Source organism: Pinus tabuliformis, chromosome 6 (assembly GCF_031772625.1).
Source record: "Pinus tabuliformis cultivar Carrire ecotype Pingquan chromosome 6, CPIR1, whole genome shotgun sequence".
NCBI classification, from domain to species: Eukaryota; Viridiplantae; Streptophyta; class Pinopsida; order Pinales; family Pinaceae; genus Pinus; species Pinus tabuliformis.
This window is the reverse complement of record NC_142292.1, coordinates 1343996873-1344011517: the sequence shown is the minus strand read 5'-3', so window position 1 is coordinate 1344011517 and position 14645 is coordinate 1343996873.

The following is a 14645-nucleotide window of genomic DNA, read 5'->3' as shown; positions in this document are numbered from 1 at the left end:
ATCGGACTTGCCCGGTGGTGGCACAGTGAAGTTCCTGATCTGTTCGGTGGTAGCAGATCAGACTTGCTCGGTGGTGGCCGATTGGATTGTTCAGTTGGGTGAAAATTAATAATATTATAGAATCATATCTCCGCGAGTCTGGCAAACTCGATAGATCGAATTTCTCCAACTAGAAATTCAAAATGCAAACTTTGCTGGAGAGCGTAAATGCATGGTCGATTGTTGAAGGAAATGAGTAGAGATCTGAACAGTGACCCAAGAACAAGATAGGGATAAAAGAGAAACGAAAGCAAAAGTTATACTGAAGATGTCCGTTAAGGACAATATTATCCCACATATCAGAGATTCTAAGTTAGCCGTTGATATATGGACAATGATCAAGAACTTGTACAAGACTCAGAATACAAATCGTGTTCTGGCACTCAAGGGAAAACTATTTGCATTGAAGATGGACGAGAATGAGTCCGTTGCTGGATTCATGGCCAGAATCAAAGATCTAAGTGACAAACTGGGAGCTATTAGAGAAAAGGTGTTTGACTCAGATCTAGTCACACTCACATTCAAAAAAATGACTGATGAATACCAAACGTTCATCATAGGATTGTTAGCGAGGGAGAAAGCCCCTTCATTTGATGAGATGATAGCGATTCTGCTCCAGGAGGAGGAGCGACGACAAAATCTAAAAAATCAGAGCAATGACCTTGCTCTGATGGCGAAGTGGCGACATTACAGAGGAAAGCAGCACCAACACCAACACCAACCACAACAACAGCAGTAGAAAGGAGCCAACTCTTTTCAAAAGAGATCATTCAGAGGTATGACTGATAATTATGTTAAGAGATGTTTTTATTGTGGGAAACCTGGTCATCAGATTAAAGAATGCTATAAGAGGCAGGTGGATGAAAGAAGAGGCAAACAGAGGAAACACTAGGGCTGTTTTGCTGGAGAAGAGGAGGGCCACATCCATGATCTTCGACTATTCACAGTCGATTGTGCTCTTTCAGCATCAAAGGGAGATGAGGACGACATATGGTATGTCGACTCTGGCGCATCCTCACATATGACTTGTAAGAAGGACTGTTTTGAATTTCTTGAAGAATCTGCATGTGGATCAAAAATTTATCTAGGAGATGACAGTGGGTATGAGATGAAAGGATATAGAGATATTCCTGTGAAGCTACCTAGTGGCGACATTAAATATCTTAAAAATGTATTATATGTCCCAGGAATTAAGAAAAACTTGATCTCTGTCTCAATGATTACAGACCAGGACATGCAGGTGCAATTCTTTAAGAATGGTTGTGTCATTAAGGATAGCCAAATGGAAACAGTTGCAACAGGAGTGTGCGTGGGGAATTTGTACAAATTGGATGCAAAGAGTATGCCACGACAATCAATGGTTGCAACTGGATCAACAGTCGAAAATCTCTGGCATCAGAGATTTGGACATCTCAATTTACAAGACCTCATCTTACTTCAGAAGAAAGGTATGGTCGATGGACTCCCTGTTTTTCATAATGTCAAGCTGGAATGTGATGGATGTGCACTAGGGAAAATGCATAGAGAAGAGTTCCATTTGCATGTCAACAGAAAGGAAAGAGACATCCTAGAACTAGTGCATACAGATATTTGTGGACCTATGCAAACTAGGTCCTTAGGAGGTGCATATTATTTTTTGTTGTTTATAGATGATTGCACTAGGTTTTCATGGGTGTACTTTTTAAGTAAAAAGAGTCAAGCCTTTCAGTACTTTAAAGAGTTTAAAACTATGATAGAGATCCAAACTGGAAAAAGGATAAAGATTCTCTACTCGGACCAAGGGGGAGAATACAGGTTAGGAGAGTTCATGAACTTCTGCAAGTAGCAATGGGATTATGCAGCAATTCACAGTGCCACACACTCCACAGCAGAATGGACTAGCAGAACGCAAAAACAGAACTCTTGTGGAGTGCGCGAGAAGTGTGCTTCAAGGTAAGGGTCTATCGAATGGTCTTTGGGCAGAAGCCATTAATACTACTATTTATTTAAAGAATAGGAGTCCTACTAAATGTCTAGGCTTCAAAACCCCCTTTGAAGAATTGTTTGGACTCAAGCCAGCAGTTAGTCATTTAAGAATATTTGGATCAAAATCTTATGCTCATATACCGAAAGTAGATAGAAAGAAGTTAGACCCCGAAGCCTTGAAATGTATATTTGTTGGATATGGCACAAAGTATAAGGCTTACAAGTTATATAATCATGTGACTCATAAAGTTTTTGCAAGTAGAGATGTTATTTTTCATGAACAGGCTGAAGATGGAAAGGAAGATTCTAACAGTGATAGCCACATTCCATTGTTGATAGAAATGAACAGTGATGAAGATGAGGAACAGGAGCATGAGCAGAAATAGGAAGTAGCAGCAGATAGTGTAATAAGTGATGATGCCGGCCTAGAAAGTGCTGAAACAGATAGAGTTGAGGTAAGTCCTCTACCTAGAAGATTAGGTAGGAAGACTAGACTACTTGAAAGATTGAAAGGCTATGCTTTAATGTCCAAAATTTTAAACATTGTAGAACCTTCAAACTATGAAGAAGCAAGTAAATCAGATGAATGGAGGGTTGCAATGCATGAGGAAATTGAATCAATATATATATAAATCATACTTGGGATTTAGTTGAGTTGCCTGAAGGAAAAACCCCTATAGGATGCAAGTGGCTGTATAAACCTAAGATAAATGTAGATGGGAGTGTAGAAAAATTCAAAGCTAGACTAGTAGCAAAGGGTTACTCACAGCAAGAAGGAATAGATTTCGATGACACCTTTGCCCCTGTAGCTAAATTAAATACAATTAGAATACTAATTTCTTTAGCAACAAAACATAAATGGAAACCACACCAGCTAGATGTTAAGTCTGCATTTTTGAATGGAGAATTAAAGGAAGAAATTTATTTGGTACAACCTCCCGGTTTTGTGAAAAAGGGGCAGGAGCATTTAGTGTGTAAATTGCATAAGGCACTTTATGGTCTGAAACAAGCACCCAGGTCATGGTATGATGAAATTGATTCATTTTTTATACAACATGGTTTTCATAGGAGCCTCAACGATCCAAACCTATATACCAAGATAAATAAACATAGGCAAATCATTTTCATTTCTTTGTATGTGGATGACATGATCATAAGAGGAAATGCAAATAATTTGATCAAAGAAATCAAGCAGCAAATGTCACAGGTATTTGAAATGAAAGACCTTGGAGATCTTCATTATTACCTAGGATTGGGGGTGTGGAAAGATTCTGGTCAAACTTTTCTAACTCAAGGAAAGTATGTCAGAACCCTATTCGAAAGATTCAGAATGGAACATTGCAAAACAACAACAACACCATTGCAGCAGAATCTCAAGTTAAGCAGTGATGATGGCACAAAGCAGGTGGATGCCAGTTTGTATAGATAGCTAGTGGGAAGTTTGATATATCTCACGACAACTAGACCTGGCATATTCTGTTAGTGTGTTGAGCCAGTTTATGTCCAAACCACTTGAAAGTCACTGGATTGCAGCAAAATGTGTGTTGAGGTACCTTAGTGGTACTTGTAATTATGGTATTTTATACACTGACATTTCTGATGTTATTTTAGCAGGTTATTCAGATTCTGATTGGGCAGGTGACCTGGATGATCATAGATCCATCACAGGTTACGCATTTAGTATTGGATCCTTCATTTAATTCAAAGTTTGATTTTTATCTTAATGGGGTGGGAAAATAGAGGGAGATAAAATTTGTAATGATTAGGCCTATGAATAAAGATAGTTTTTAAGGCATCTAGAAAAAAGTTAATGATTTTTTTAATTTTGTGGAAAGTGTAAAAAAAATTAGGAGTATTTTTGAGCTAAAGCATGTCCTATTTCAAATTGTTGAGGGTGGATGTTAGGATATAAGACATTGTGAGTTGTGAGTGTTCAATCACATCATTGCTCATGATCTCTATTTAACGGTCATGGAGGATTTGCCAATGGCATTAATGTGTTGCTACATGATTAAGAGTATTGTATTGATGTAAGTCCCGTTGAGCAACAATACATATTTCTTGTTGCTAATGGATGTTTCTATCTTTGATGGTTTACCATTTAAGCCTTGATGTCTTGATCTTTGATTTGTGTGTGTTAGTTCTCTTTGGTGTTTGTTCATGTGATTGCTAACCTATGTTTGTCAATAGTGTTGTGGGGAAAAGTATCCGATGCGGATGACCCTATCCCTACTCTAAAGGTGACCGTCTTTAGCAACAACTGAAAGTAAAGCTTTGATGTTTTCCTTTATGAAAGTACAGAGAGGGGGAAGAAATGATCAACCAACCTAGTATCCTTCGCTTAGTCGATCTTGATCCTCTCTCTTTGTCTCTTGTTCCCAGCTCCTTGCTCTCTTTGCCGGTCCAGCTACACACAAGCCCTGCACAAAACGAGAGAGGAAACTACAAGATACAAGTACTCATAACTGATGCATGGATTAGAGTGAATCAAATATACATGTAAATACAATACATCAATGCAATACAAGTATATAGGAGAACATGCAAAACTTTATTGATAGAAATAACAGGGTTCTGAGAAGGTTACAACCAATGATGGCTCCAATCCAGCAGCACCTCCCCAGCAGCAAGAACTCTCCTCTTCACCTCTAGTAAAACAATCACCCAATAGCTCTAACTGTAATCCAACAACACCTCCTTGCTTTACACAAAATTCCAGCCTCCTTAGACCTCATAGAAGAGCTCTATATATAGGAGAGAAGAAGAGAGGATGAGTCAGCTTGAGGCTGTCATAGAGCTGACTAGTGTCCTCTCCCTCTTCAGTTAATCTTCAGTTCTTGAGTCCACTTGGAGATCCTTGCTTACACATGGTGATCAAGTACCTCTTACTCATCACAAGGCGAATCTGATGAACCAAGTGTCAGTTTGGAAGCTTCCTGGGCAGTTGACACCTTGCAGGATGACTGTGCCACTTGGCCAATCTCGCCCAGCGCAGGTAGCCTTCATTACTTTTGACTTCCAGCGCAGGTACAGAGTGGGACAGTTGCATTCCAGCGCAGAAGCTCAGTTAAGCAGCTGACATGATCCAAAATAAGCCTGTTTTGAAGTGTTTTCAGGTGGAGAACTGATTGGAAGTGTTGTTGTTTGATGACCTTGTTCTTTTAGGGGTAAGAACAACATGTTTAGGGACTGAGGATCCCTGTAATTATTGACATTCCATGCTCCATGATGCGAGGCACAAAAATGTCTATAACAGTTGCCCCCTAAAGTATGAGGCTGTTTATCGGGTGAAATGCTTTATCTAGAGGATCCGAAGTTCGTTCCAGTACTGAGGAGAGTGCCCTGTAATACAATACAATACAATACATTATTTTTCATTCATCATTATTCTCATGATCTAGCTGAGGCGAGCATTCCCATGCTCAGCTTTTTATAAATACATTTTGGTACATATGACAGACAATCGTCTGAAGATAGACTGATAATTTTCTGTTGAAATTATCATCCTTTGAGTAGGATGATCATCTGCTGCAATGATGTACATGGCAAATGCTTTTATATTTCCTGAATATATATCGCAGCCCGGATGGATGAAACTAGATCCGGGGTCTTCAAACTCGTTCGATCTTCACTCTAAGTACAAGTCGATCCATGTGAGAATTGCGCTGAAGTCGAACATGGAAAGACATCGCTTGATTACCGGTCAATAATGTAAACCGTTAACAAGCGCGAGAGGAATCACCAATAATGACGATGACCCTCAAGGTACTGCAGTACAATTCACGTGGCGTGAATAAAGGACTTGGTGTCGAACGCCACGCAAAATCTTCTGGTCGAAGGTCATTGATGTATACCTGTCGCCGGAAGTGAGAAACTTGCCATTGAGGCATGCAAGCTTCAAAGTACTGATGGGGGTGTTCCTAGATCAACTTCTTGGATAATGAGCTCATGTCGACAAGAAGCGATCCGTCAAAGGAGGGCCTTAATGAATCCCACATCAATGACACGGAACGGAGCTAATGACTTTAGTGGAGGTGAAAACAAACTGTGACATATGATTCAGGGCGGCGATCATGAATGGATGAAGGATAATGTATGGCAGTGGATGGGACACGGTTGACACTTTCAGAATGACCCCTCTTGAACATATAACGACATTGATGCGATGGATCGGTAGCATTACCCCAAACGTGGATGGTGTGGCGAGGACCATGGTGATGAGACCGGTGAATGAAACAACCCAACCCGATGTGATACGGAGGAAAAGTGTCATGTTCAAGAGTGACTTGCTACCATTAAACTTTGAATGTTCTCCCAATTTTTCCCCAGTCATTTCTGACCAGTACCTCTTTATTTTTGTCAAGCTTGAGGAGGATAACATATGCTTGTTCTATAACCTGCCCTTCGGGCAAGCCCATCGCTATGATTTAACGAGCCTAGCGATAGGGAAACTCGTTCTCGTCTAAAGACAAGTTTGTCGCTATTTAATCATTTTAACGAGTCTAACGACAAGGAAAACTCGGTCCTTTTCATTTTTAGAGAGTCTAAAAAGGTACAGAAAGTTAACTCCATGATTCCTTTTTCGTCATCTAATCCCTTAAGTCCGAAAAAGTATAAAACAATACAGAAGGGATGGCTGTTCGGTACTTTTACGAGCCGAACAAGACAAGCGCTCGATCTTTTTGTGCAATAATCCCTCAGGTCCAAAAAGATTAAAATCTAGAGGAGGGATAGCTTTCGGTCGTTTAACGAGTTAGAAGGCCAAAACTCGGCAAACTTTTCATATTTTACGAGTCAGTGAAAAGAGCTCAAAGAAGACTCGTCTTTTGAGGAACGAGTGATAAACAGGGATAGCAACTGATTCCAGGTACAAATTGGAATTTTCCAATCACGGTAGTGTCACAAGGAAGGCTAGGTGAAATCACTCTTCGCAGTTGTTCCTCAAAATAGGTAAACACACATGGGGGTGAACGATCGGCCAAATGAAATGGAGGTGGTGGATGAAAACACGACCAAGGCTTTTAAGGCTTATAAATTTACGATCGCAATGGTTATTTACCGAGATAGGTTCATTTTTTAATGAGCTTGAACTTTGGCGGAAAAACTTTGCTCACACTTTTCTATTTTTTAACGAGCATAAATTCCGTGGTAAAACTGCTCGATTCATGATCAAATTTAATTTTTTACTTTTACTAGCTTTTCTCTTTTCAAATATAGTACTTCATCTTCAATTGCTGCAACAAATTTTGTTAGAAATGGACAATATTTGCATGAAAACGAGATTATAACCCTAATATTTAACTTTAAACTGTGTAAAAAGTCATAAAAGGGGTTTTTACCTCTCATTTACCATTTCATTTGCATTTTGCTTGTTGGAGCTCTGGAGGTGCCTCTTCTTCCTTGATTTTCACCAGCTGATTCCGGGAGATTCTGTGGACGATTTTCGGCGCCGTTTGGATCAGGTAGGAGCTAAACCTTAGCCCTTTACTTTCATGGTTTCCTTTTTCAGTTTCATGCACATTTTTCAGGGTTTCTGGGCCCCAGGGGTTTCATTAGGGCGCCCTGGCATCAGCGCAGGTTCCCCTTTCGAAATCTGCGCTGTATTTCGGGCAGCCTTAAGGCAGACTGAGTTCCAGAGCAGGGGGAAGACTCTCTGCCTGCGCTGGGCCTAAAAAAGTTGATTTTGCATGAGTTTTTTGATGATTTTTCGCCAGATTTTCATCAAAATCAGGAACTTACTCCTTCTCTTGTTTGGTTGTAGGGAACTTTTGACAAAATGTCCCTTACATGGCGAGAACGAGAACATGAAGCAGAGGACATGGTTGCACTCCATGACCCAGTCACGGTGAACGCGCTTCAGAACTGTGGCCTGCTGAAGTTCTTCCGTATCTCTAGCATGAGAGCACAGATTTCTTTACTGCAGTATATGCTTGATGCTTGGGATCCTGTTAACCAAGTATTTCAGATTAGGGGGAAGTCCTTCCCTTTGACCATAGAGGACATGTACTTCTTGACTGGGTTGTCAAGGCGAGGTGCTCCCATTTCTTTGTCAGGTACGGCTCGAGGGACTACTTCCACCAGAGACTATATCCGTCAGTATTGCCGGGAAGGTTCACAGCCGAGCAAAGACGGCAAGATCAATATCCGTGACATTACTGATAGGTCTCTCAGGTCCATTCTGTTTACTATTGGCAGGATAGCCGGTAGCGCAGCTTTGCATGTTGCCAACAGATCTTATATGCAGCACGCCTTGGAGCGTCTCCAACCGAAAGTGTTTAACTGGTGTGATGCAGTACTTATTCAGATGAAAAGTCAATTGACCAAGGTAAAGGACGGGGGGCTGAAGAACTTTGGATTTGGTTCTATTCTCACTGCCTTTGTCTTGGAGAAAATCCCATTGATGCAACCTCAGTACATCTTGCTTGATGTACCTTCTCCGACCGAGCCACGCATGCAGAGGTGGGTTGACCATATGTCCCGGCATGCTGGTCAACCTCATATTACATTCACTGAGTCCTTCTTTAGGTGGTTCGAGCGTCAAGAGATGGCATTTTCTGAGTATCCATATGTGGGTATGGACTACCGAGGTGATCCGGACTTGGTGCTTCCGGATGGCGAGCAATGGGGCGCTATTGGTAAAATCTCTGACCATATCACTGTTTATTGTTTTCATTCATGATGTTTACTGTTCAAAACTGATCAAACTCTTGGGTGCATGCAGATGTTGGTCCTGTTCGTCCAGTAGCTCGTCCACGATCGCCAGTTGCTGCCCCAGCAGCAGAGCCTGCTAGGAGAGTTATTATTCGCGACCTTGGTGATACTGAGATACTTGCAGCTGTGCAGGAGCAGGTTGAGAGCCTTACTCGTGGTCTTCCGGATGTACAGATTGACGAGTTACCTTTACAGTTGCAGCGGCACACCATTGGCGTGCCTAGACGATGGACTCGTCTCTTGCTCATGATCGCACAGACCGTGACGTACTTTCATGAGCACCACTAGGCTAGGGTGCCCCCTAGCATCTTTTTGAGTTCTAGGTCATATGACCAATTTTGTTTTGATTACAGCTCATTATGTACAAACTATAAACAGCTTTATATATTTTGATTTTCGGAGTTTATTTCAGTTTATTTGTGATCCACTTACATAGCACCGATGCATCTCTTTTATATATGTTGTAAATGTCTATCTAATACATAGTTTGCCAATGAATCTGTTAATGTGTTCAAGTTTCTGGAAATATGTTGGTATTGAATTGAATCAAACTCTCTTTCCAAAATCTTAACTCTTAGAAACATACGATAAATAGCTGGATTGCGGACTGAATATATACCAGTGAGTTGTAGTATCACAAGTTGTGAGTCTAGCCTAACAATTAGTCGGCGTATACCATGAGCGATGGTATCAGAGAGGAGTTCGATCAACGCACTATACTCAGCGATATTGTTTGTTGACCGTCCAATACACACGCCTCTGAAACTCACTAACTCGCCGCTTGGATCAAAAATGGCCCAGGCAGCGGAGGACAAATTCCGCGTACTACGACTCGCTCCGTCGGCATATCCCACATATGTATCAGAATAATTCGACATCTGCAACAAACGAGAAGGGTGGATTACTACCGAAACAAACATTTTAGCGAAAACAAAATACAACAAAAGCACTCAGGTTACTATTTAGGCATAGTAACGCTTGAGGTACAACCCATTACGGGGTTGCGCCAGTGGTATTCCGTCATAATCCATTAACTCGTAGGCTCCTTTTGCTAACACCCTTTTAACAATATAGGGACCCATCCATAAGGACTGAAATTTTCCTGCTCCCAATTTATCGGATTCTTGGTCGTAAAGCAAAACCAAGTCACCCTCAGAGAAGTTGCGCGGTTTGACATTCTTGTCAAACTGTGCTTTGACTCGTTTCTTATGAGCCTCGTTTGCCAAAGCGGCATCACGACGGTTTTCATCCAACTGGATCAATTCCAGGAAACGAGCCTCTTCTTCTGAGGTTCCGGGGAGGAGGTCAATTGCGAGTTTAAGAGACGAAATTTCACACTGGATCGGTAATACCGCCTCTAGGCCATACACCAATTGGAATGGTGTGAACCCCGTGGCGTTCTTTACCGAGGTTCGGTAAGCCCATAATGCTGAGTACAGGATTAGATGCCATCTTCTCTTGTGAACCCCGATCATCCTTTGCAACATACGCTTCAGGACCTTGTTGATTGCTTCAACTTGTCCGTTGGCTTGTGGATAATACGGGGTAGAGCTATCGTGCGATAGTCCTAGTTTGGAAGCTAACTCAACCATCATGTGATTGCGAAAATGCGATCCATGATCTGTCACTATAGCTTGCGGAACGCCGAACCTGGCGACTACATGATTGAAAAAGAAAAGGGCAGCTGTTTCACCAGTGTTATCCAATGTAGGCATCGCCTCGGCCCATTTGGTAAAATAGTCAACAGCGACTATAATATACCCATGCCCCCCGGTCGAGGTGGGGTTACATTGCATGAAATCGATGCCCCACTTGGCGAAGGGCCCAACAGCAACTATTGGCTGTAAGGGTGCGGGCGGTCTTCTGGTTTTGCTATCAAAGATCTGACATGCATGGCAACTTCTGACAACTATTATGCAATCTTTAAACATAGTTGGCCAGAAATATCCTGCTCGTAAGATTCTTTGTGCTGTTGCATATCCAGATTGATGCCCCCCCGCACGCGCCTGAGTGACAATCATTCAGGGCTTTTTCGGCCTCCTCATGGGTAAGGCACCTCCTCAGAACCGTATCGACGCCACGACGGTAAAGTGCATCACCGACGATCATGTAGTCTTTTGATTGGTATCGTATACATTTCCGTTCCGAGTGTGAGGTATTAGGCCTAAATTTCTGGGTTTGGAGATAAACAATGATATCTCCATACCACTCATCGCTTACTGATATCAGAAACAAATTTTCATCCACGATTGACTCTTCTGATGTTTCATCGTTGGATGACGATGGGAGATCGCACAATAATTCCGCGAAAACTAGAGCTTTCTTCGATTTGGATTTTACAAAATCTAAATCAAACTCTTGAAGGATGGCTATCCATTTTGAATATTTGCCCCCAAGCAACTGTCGCGACAGTATATATGTCATGGGATTGCAATCTGACAAAACGGTAGTTTTCCTAAAGAGGACATAATGTCGAAACCTTTGAATCGCTTGAACAATAGCAAGCGCTAGTTTTTCAACATAGGAATATTTACTTTCCGTATCATTTAAGTTTTTAATTAAATAATATATAGGATGTTCAATTCCATCGATTTCTTGCACTAAGACCATCGCAATGGTCGTATCTGCTGCAGCTAGATACAGGTTAAAATCTCTTTGATAGTCCGGGCGTACATTAATGATGCTCTTACTAGACAATCTTTCAGAGCGTCAAAGGAAGCTTGCGCAACCTGGTCCCAGACAAAAGGTACATCCTTTTTCAAAAGACGAGTATAACCTTTGGCAAGTTCTGCGTAATTTGGAATGAACCTCCTCAGAAAGTTTGCTTTCCCTTGGAGTTTCTGAATCTGAAGCAAATTTGAAGGTGGAGGAAAATTAATGATTGCCTGAACCTTACAGGGGTCGAGACGAATCCCATCCTTAGAGACAACAAAGCCAAGTAAACGACCAGAACCGACGCAAAACACACACTTGTGTGGATTGAGTCTTATCTTATAATGTCAGCAACGTAGAAATATTGCTCTCAAATGCCGCGGATGATCAGTCTGCTTTCGCGAATGAGCCGGAAGATCGTCGAGATAAGGTTGAACAATGTTCTTGATGTCATGAAAGGCATAATTCATTGCCCTCTGAAACGTCGCCCCTGCGTTCTTTAAACCAAAGGGTAATTTTCGATAAGCGAATGTGCCCCACGGACAGATGAATGCAGTCTTAGACTGGTCCTGTGGGTGGATATTTATTTGATTATACCCGGAAAATCCATCCATAAAGGAAAAGATTTCACATCCGGCGCATTCATCAATTATCTGGTCGATGAAGGGTGTAGGGTAGTTGTCCTTTGGACAAGCTTTGTTCACATCCCTATAGTCGACGCACACTCTTATCGTCCCTTATTTTTTCATAACAGGGACAATATTCGATACCCAATCGGTTAGAGGAACCGGGTAGATGAATCCAGCATGGAGGAGTTTTTCAACTTCCGCCTTAATGGCAGCGGCTTTCTTCGGATGTACCTGCCGAAGCCGTTGTCTTACTGGTTTGACATCAGGATACATTTTAATCTCATGTTCAACTATGCTCGAGTCAATGCCTGGCATTTCATCATATGACCATGCAAAGACATCCCTGAATTCGCGAAAGAGAGCACTATATATTTCCAGTTCTGAAGGGGAACAACTTTTGCCAACATGAATATTCTCAACAACATCAGATTTCGTCGAGATGTTTATGGCTACTGTCTCTTCAATATTGGATAGGTTTCTCTCTGAATCCACCGTATTTACAGTATTTGTTAGGAATTCAAACACTGAAGGGTGGTATAGGTCGTGATGAGTTTCTTCTTCACGCTCTGGAAGAAGGGAACGATGGTGGTGATCATTCCATGGTGCCCCCTCAATCATCATTGATTGTAAGATTCCTTCGTCAGTCCCATGAACTTTTGACCATGGATCTAATGGGGTACCATATTCTTCGGACCTATCTACCCAAACGCTTGACGAGCGTTCATTTGGGCTCGCCTCCCATGCCTGAAACATTGATTGCTACAATATCTCAATGGGGCTAGGAGGCAATACCACTTGATGATCCATGACTACTTTGTTTTCTGCGACCTTCGATGAAGATACCATGTTGCATGTTGCTACAAACGGTATATCCACTATATGGGAAGGAGGTGGCAACGCGAAAGTTCCCATCATTGTGGGATCTTTTAGCAAGCCTACTCCGATATCTCTTATCGAATGGTCGCTCCCATGGATCAGGGGAATGCTTCCTGTAACTTGTGAACCATTAGGGAGGAAATTCTGTTGGTCGACGATCGTAATCCCTCCTTCAAACGGGAATGCAATCTTCCTAAAATATGTCGACACTACAGCTGCCATGGCATATATCCATGGTCTTCCCAGTAGGATGTTATAGTCCAGATTGCCATCAATGACTTCAACATCAATTTCTACTGTTTTTCCTCCTAGTTCAACCTTAAAGTTATTTAGGATACCGTACGGAGTGTACGACCTACCGTCAAATGCTTTCAATGTTGTCGAAGATCGCGACAAGGTTGGAGATCCAAGAGTTTTCCAGCAACTCATCGACATGATACATGTCGATGCACCCTCATCAATAATCGTTCTATGAACAATTTTGTTGAGTGCTTTCACTTGAATAAGGAAAGCTAATTGCGCTGGTAACTGAGGATCATATCCTTTGTGATCAAAGGATACAAGACTGGAATCTTTAGGATCCACTCCACCAATTGCAGATAACAATGCCTGTCTTTGGGATGGGCAATTTTGTAGTACCTCAAGAGTCGACATAGCAGATGGCGATTGGGCCAAATCCTCCACTATATTATAGTGTTGCGCCGCTCTGGCGCGAGGGTTGAATGTCGATTTGTGGACTACTCCCTTAGGCGACTTTATTGTTAATTCATGCGTGAGGGGGGGTACAACTTCTGCCGAAGTCGTTGTCGAACTACTGGGTTGATCTTTCCCTTTGTCGTTCGACACCGGCGGATTCCCATAATCTTTATTCCTAGTCGAGATCAAAGCATCACTTTGCTTAGAAACCGACAGCATAAGCACTTGAGACCGGGAAGCATTTCCACTATCAACCATATTTTGACCTGGGGCGGGAAACGGATCAGTCAACACAGCTGAAGTTTGGGAACTCTTTAGGAACCTCTTTAACTCAGCTTTGAACGGACAGTTCTTTGTTGAATGATTTTCATCACATATTTGACATGGAGGAAATTGTTTCTTTTGCCCAGGAGGGTTTGAAGAAGTTTTTTGAGGGGATGATCCACCTTGTTTCTTCTTCTTCCCTTTGTTTTGTTTCTTCTTGCTTCCTGGTTGATTGGAGTTTTTGTCTTTATCCGTAGATACAGCGTTTACCTCCGAAGCAAGAATCTCCTGATTTGCTTTTTGATTCGAAGTCTTACGGGCTTTCTTATTCGAATCCCTTGTCGACTTAGCGTTTGCAGTTCCAATCACGCCGTCACCGGCATGAGAGTCACTATTCGATCCGGGAGGAGGAGGGATTGAAAATTCCGGTCTGGGGGCATCAGGTATCTTATCATAGAGCGTGCCTGACTGAGTATACACTAAGTCCAAATATTGAGCACGAGCAATAACTTGCTCCTCTGTTACGACGCCTCCCTTGGCCACATCTTCTGTAATTGCCGGCAGAAGCGACTTTATAAACCACTCAGCTAATAGCTGATCTGGAACATAGGTTTTTACCATTCTTCGTCGACGACGCCACTCATGTATATGATCAGATATATGTGTGGCAGTTGTCTGCTTGAAATTGGTCAAAATCTCTGTTCCAGTTTCGTACCTTATAGGTAACTGAAAGTGTGTTAAGAAAGTCGTGGCTAGGGAACTAAAATTGTCAAAAGAGGCTCTAGGTAATTCAATATACCATTTGGCCGCCGG